Below are 7,004 nucleotides of genomic sequence, written 5' to 3'. Positions count from 1 at the left end.
ATGCTGTGGTCAGTCTGCATTGAAAGGGGGCATGCTGTGGTCAGTCTGCATTGAAAGGGGGCACGCAGTGGTCAGTCTGCATTGAAAGGGGACACACCGTGGTCAGTCTGAATTGAAAGGGGGCACACTGTGGTCAGTCTGCATTGAAAGGGGGCACGCTGTGGTCAGTCTGCATTGAAAGGAGGCACGCTGTGGTCAGTCTGCATTGAAAGGGGGCACGCTGTGGTCAGTCTGCATTGAAAGGGGGCACGCTGTGGTCAGTCTGCATTGAAAGGGGGCACGCTGTGGTCACTCTGCATTGAGAGGGGGCACGCTGTGGTCAGTCTGCCTTTCACACTTTTGTGACCTCAAAGTCACGCAATTTTTTACAGCTTTTTTTGCCGCAAAGCAATGCCTATTACATTTATGCATACATTTTGTACGGCCCCCGAATGATGTTACAAAAATCCAAATGGCCCCTGGCAGAAAAAAGGTTCCCCACCCCTGCCCTAATGCATCATCACTATGCTGTAACTGTGTACAATGCACACAATTGTGGGGTGGTTGTAGTGCAGCCCCATTCACCAGTGGATATACCAGCCACAGCATGTGTCCGCCCCCAGCTGCTGTCTCTGCAGCTACAGGGTGAACAGCTGGGGTTGGTAAAAACAGTTAAAGCATGTGGTTTTACCACCCCTCAATCTCACATGTGAACAGGCCCTTGGTTCACATCTGTGTGCTGTGTATAGGGCAGCAAATTAATTTCAGTGGGCCGCCCCACATAAATGCAGGGAAAAAAATACATTTTTTTTTATTGTGCTGTAGCAAAAATGCAACATGTTTGCCAATGTGTAGGGGTACCATTAAGAATGAATGACACCCCTGCAGGTCTGCAATTTTGCGCGTATTCTGTGACACGGAGTAATGTGAACCAAGCCTTAGACTGGGGGGCCTCCAGACTGAAAATACTTTCAAGATGCCCTGACTGGAAAAAGATGTAGAAACACCGGCATAGAGGAACCCATCTCTCCATTTTCCTCCTGCAGCTGCTGAATGCCTGGGGGAGGGAGAGGAGGAGAAGCGGCAGAAATGAAGAGATTGGTTCCTTTATATGCAGCACTCATTGGACAGAGAGGCAAGAGCAGGAGTGAGGTCTCCATATGTCAGGGTGACCGACTTCCGTGTCAGGGTGACCGGCAGGTGGTGCTGTGGAGCAGAGTGCAGGATCAGTGGCTGCGTGCAAGTGAGAGGAGTGGGTGTGTGACCACCGACCGCGTGTGAGTAACCCCCCCAGTAGAGCGGCGGCGAACGGTGCTAGAAACCCCCCCCAGAAGTAAAAGCGGGCGGCAAGCGGGTCGGTAACACCTCCCCCCCCTTGTTGCGGGCGGCGAACTGTACAGTAAACCACCCCCCTTTTGTGGCGGGCGGCGAGCGGTGCAGTAACCCCCCCCCTGGACAGGGAGGGAGCAGAGGAGACTAGCAGAACAAAGGCTGACCAGGAAGTGACCGAGGGAGGTGGGTGCAGAGAGGAACACTGACCGAGGAGGGAGGAATCGCCGTCAGGAACTGCAAGTGACAGGCTTAAAGGGACACACACTAGGTAATTAAGACTGGTGACTGAGATTAAACACTAACTGAGGGTGTAGTGTAGTACCTGAGTATCTGTGAGTACCTATTACTACTGTGAGTGTTGTGCGACTGACTGGGCTGTGTGTCTGTGAGTGTTGTGCGACTGTGAGTGCTGTGCGACTGTGAGTGTTGTGCGACTGACCAGGCTGTGCGTCTGTGAGTGTTGTGTGACTGTGAGTGTTGTGCGACTGACCGGGCAGTGCAACTGTGAGTGTGGTGTGACTGTGAGTGTGTGCGACTGGGAGTGTTGTGCGACTGGGAGTGTTGTGCGACTGACCGGCCTGTGGGACTGTGAATGTTGTGCGACTGGGAGTGTTGTGCGACTGACTGGGCTGTGCGACTGTGAGTGTTGTGCGACTGTAAGTGTGGTGCGAATGTGAGTGTTGTGCGACTGTGAGTGTTGTGCGACTGACCGGGCTGTGTGACTGTGAGTGTTGTGCGACTGTGAGTGTTGTGCGACTGACTGGGCTGTGTGACTGTGAGTGTTGTGCAGCTGGGAGTGTTGTGCGACTGACCGGGCTGTGGGACTGGGAGTGTTGTGCGACTGACCGGGCTGTGCGACTGTGAGTGTGGTGCGACTGACCGGGCTGTGCGACTGTGAGTGTTGTGCGACTGTGAGTGTTGTGCGACTGACCGGGCGGTGCGACTGTGAGTGTTGTGCGACTGTGAGTGTCAAGTGAGTGTAGCGGAGTTCCAGAGGGTGAGAAAGCAGAGTTAGGAAGCTAGAAAACAGCCACACAGGATAGATTAAAATTACTGAATCCCCATTAGATTAGATTAGTAGGTACAATGCCCGGCGGGTGTGGAGATGCGATTTGGTGTGCATCTTGTGATATGTATGCGATCGAGGGCGAGTACAAATGCGCAAAATGTAAGCACGTTGCTTCCCTGGAAGCTCAGGTCCTGAATCTAGGGAAGCAGCTGGCAACACTGAGCCGCATGTCCATACTGAAGGAGAGCCGGAATCGTACCAGTCAGGCACAGGCAGGGGCCTGCACAGAGGTGGGCGGAGTTTTGGAGGTGCAGGCATCAGAGCAGAGTAGAGGGGTGACAGGAGGGGTAGAAGGGGACAAGGCAAGGAGGCTGATCCTGGGCTGGAGCACCCCAATAGATACGCCCCGTTGTGTGATGTTGGGGAAACCAGTCAGGGACCAGCATTGCTGGAGCAGAGGGACGCCCCTAGCTGCCAGGGGAAGAAGTCCTCCAGTGAGGCCGGGAGAAAGGGAAAGGAAAGACAGGTTCTGGTGGTAGGGGACTCAATCATTAGAAGGACAGACACTGCAATCTGTCACAAAGATCGTGAGCGCCGAACAGTCTGTTGTTTACCGGGCGCTCGGGTTCGGCACATCGCCGATCGGGTGGACAGGTCACTGGGTGGGGCTGGGGAAGACCCAGCTGTCATGGTACATGTGGGTACCAATGACATAGGCAGAGGAAGACGGAGAGTCCTAAATTTTCAGGGACTTAGGCGCTAAGTTGAGGAGTAGGACCTCCAAGGTAGTATTTTCAAAAATACTACCTGTAACTCGAGCCACACCAGAGAGACAGCGAGAGATTAGGGAAGTTAACGAGTGGCTGAGGAGCTGGTGTAGTAAGGAGGGTTTCGGGTTCCTGGAGAACTGGGCCAGCTTCTCAGTCAGCCACTGGCTCTTTGGTAGGGACGGATTGCACCTAAATGGGGTGGGTGCCGCCGTACTGGGTGAGAAGATGGCCATAAAGTTAGAGGGGCTTTTAAACTAGGGAATGGGGGGGAGGGTACAGATGTAGAATTAGCCAGTGGAAAGCAAGTTTCAGAGGGCACAAATGGGGGCATTAGCGGTAGGGTGTTCAGAGCTCCTAAACCCAGGGTGGGTACGGGGAAAAATCTCAAGAGCAGCCTAAAAAACATCAAACGAGGATATATGTAACCGGTCAAAATTAAGAGGTTTATATACCAATGCCAGAAGCCTGGCCAACAAGATGGGAGAGCTGGAGCTACTGATGTTTGAGGAGGACTTAGATTTTGGGGATAACAGAGACTTGGTTTGACAGCTCTCATAACTGGATGGCGACCATTCAGGGGTATTCCCTTTATCGCAGAGATAGAGAAGGTAAAAAAGGGGGAGGGGTATGTCTGTATATTAAGAACAGTATACAGGTAAATATGAGGGATGATATTAATAACGTAGCTATGGATGAGGCAGAATCCCTATGGGTAGAACTTCAAAGGGAAGGCACTGTGTGTGAACCACTGTGCGATCCGATCCTGATGCGGCTGAAAAAAAGGTTCTTGTGCGACTTTTGTGCGGGTGCACCGCACAGCCGATCGCATGTAATGAAGGAGCAGTGCGCTCCGATATTAAATGCGATCGCCGCACACGCTATAGTGTGAGCCGTCACTAAGTCTGTGTTTGCAGCTTGTTTTGTTTTACATTTTTCACATTATTTTGACTTAGCGCAGGAATTTTTTCGATTTATAATTTATGCACTATAACTTGAATGCACTTTATTGAAGGAGAGCGCTGCACTTTTTTGTGACTAAATGTAATTCTTTATTATCCAAAAAGGTTTTTTAAGTCGTCCTCCTAACTTGTCCCTATGGCATGGGCTGTAAATTTGTTCGGAGTTATAACAATTCATGAATGGGAACAGTTGCCCATAACACCCAAATTATGAAACAAATTTTCTGCCATTGCTACACTGACTATTGTATTACCATGCAATATCCTCTGGGAATAAACGTTGGGGGTCTGGGTTAACATTGCGCTTGCTGGAAGTAGTGGATGCTAAGGGTAATGTCTGTACCCAGTGAGGCAGGTTGATGGGTGAATAAAAGAAAGCCATCCTGTAAGTGCATTTCTAAATAAAGATTATATTGTCTTTACACAAGGAGGAGCGCCTTTTTTCTTCCACAGAGAGAAGCAGGAGAGTCAGGGATCCTAGTACAGCTATCTGGAGAGGAAAGGGTGTACGTGTGTGTACGGAGAAAGAACCCGGAAATAGTAGGGAGGAGACTGAGGATAGACAGGAGCAGACGGCAGCACAGAGCTGGAAGAGAACCTTTACAGTTTCATGCTTGAGTGATGACTTTGTATCTTTGGGATTGGACAGCAGGAGTCCCTCATAGTAAGAGAAGATCATATGTATAATGAATTCAGAAAGAAAGTGCTTACTGCTGTATCCTAACATAACAAATCTGTGTAAACAGTGGTGGGTTGCAAATAGGAGGGGGGATCACTGGTTTTCTCTGTCTATACAGTAATAGGAATGTTGGATTTTCCTTCGCCATCTGTCACCAGGACAGATAGAGATGGTAAGGCTCACTGACATGTACTGCATTAAATATGCCTAGTATTTAAAAAACGACGCATTTTCCTGCGGCTGGCGAGCAGCAGGTGGGGCATACAGCCTGTCATAGAAGTTAATGGTCAAAATACAATATTATTATTATTATTATTATATAGGATTTATTATATATTGTATATTATATACAACTAGACATTAAGCCCGTTAAATTAACGGGCACTAGAACATATGGCTGACTGAGCGGCTGTCGCTTTTCTCTTTTTTTTTTTTAACAACGCGAGAGCGGCATGAAGTAGCCAGCTGACCGAGCGGCTCTCGCGTGCGAACGCGCACCCGCCGCGTGCCCGCGCACACCCGCCGCTTCAATAGTTTTGCCCGGCCGCCCAAAGTCTCTGCGCTCCAAGTCCCAACGGCTGTCCGTGAAGCACATGCGCAGTAGCGCAATACCACGGACACAGGGACTGGACGCAGAGACACTTGTACTTTATATAGTAAGATAGTGCAGTTACTGCAGTGGGAGGGATTCCTCCATCTACATTGAGTGTGTGGATGGGGGAATCCAGTCACTTTCTCTCGTTCAACCCTCTTGTTGAATGTTTAAAATATAAATAAAATTACTCCTGTATGGACTGGCACACACATTGAGATTATCGGATGAATGATTGTCCCTTTTTTTTGCATGCTAGTCTCCATATTGAAAATGAAAAGGTAACTAAAGTTCGAAATTTCTCGTACGATAGAATAAAAATCCAAAAGTGATGTAATGTATTGTATTTTCAAACAAAAACTGATAAAAAGAAAATCCTACGATCTGGTATCGTACGAGAAGCATTTTCATGTTTGTCCCTTTTGGATAATTTCAGACAAAAGCTGCTAACAATCAGATTATCGCACGATAATTGGAAAGAGGTATTTTTTGTGAGATTTTCTGATCGTGTGAATGGGCCTTTAGGGTTTATATATGTACTCAAATGAAGCCTGTAACTTGCACAGGAAAGCCCATAGCAGTGGCCAGAGAGTTTAGATAAATAACCTGTGTTCACACCTGTTTGCAGCAACCTACTAAGCTATATCTAGTTCCTAAGGAAGCCTATTTTCACGTAACAGCTTTTTCTGTAAAATACGCCTGCATTGTTGTTCGTTAGAAGGGGCTAAATTCAGTCTATGCATTTTCCTTATAGCTGAGCACCTCATTAGTTCAATTGTACTTTGCTGCATTTTGTTTTTGGTATCACAAACAAATAGCCTGGGGGGGGGGGGCTGATGGATGTGGCTATTTCCACCAAGCATCGTCGCCAAATAAATGTTTGCATATGAAAGGATATTTAAGGTTACTTATCTTTATGTAGCTGTGGCCATGGCTGTGTTCAGATGTGAAAAAAAAACTGCAGCTGTGTACATAAACCCTTAGGCTGGCCATACATTATACAATTTTCTTTTACATCTTTCCTTTAGATTTACCAAAAGCATATAATATGAGGTCAAACCTAAACACAATTTTTAATTTTTAGGCAATCAGGTAGGCCCATGTACTACTACAACTCTTCTACTACTAAAAGTAAATCTAAAGGAAATTTAACAAGAAAATTGTATAATGTATGGCCAGCTTTAATCTGGAACCATTGTGCAAAACTTTAGTGTATAAGCAGACCAAGCTTTATTTATTCCTTATTTTTTTATTAGTTTTTGAGTGTAAAAGGATTTGGGAATCCTGTTTACTGCTTTTCAAGGCTCAATTAGAGAGATTTATCCAACAAGGCAGGAATGAAGGAAAACTCTCTGACAGTCATATAGACAGAAAAACATTTGTTTTCTTTAGTAGACCAGAGGATAGTTAATACACAATTGCTTTATTTACTATGCTAAATTAAGAGTCTGCTCTTTTAGTAAATCAGCCTGTATGTTTCTTTCAATTGAATAAAGTTAGCAATTTGTTTGCCTTAGAAATTTCAGATTGGCATTGCATATTATTGTTGTTGTTATTATTATTATTAGTCGATCAATACACCCTGACCCTTCTCTTTTTTATTGATTCTTCAATTTTCTACAGAAAGTTAATCTTGAAGAAACAGACCCTCAGTATTTCACAGAACAAAACTGAATTAATTGCC

Source organism: Pelophylax lessonae (genome assembly GCF_965119305.1).
Source record: "Pelophylax lessonae genome assembly, chromosome: 4".
Lineage (NCBI taxonomy): Eukaryota > Metazoa > Chordata > Amphibia > Anura > Ranidae > Pelophylax > Pelophylax lessonae.
This window is presented reverse-complemented; position numbering follows the sequence as displayed.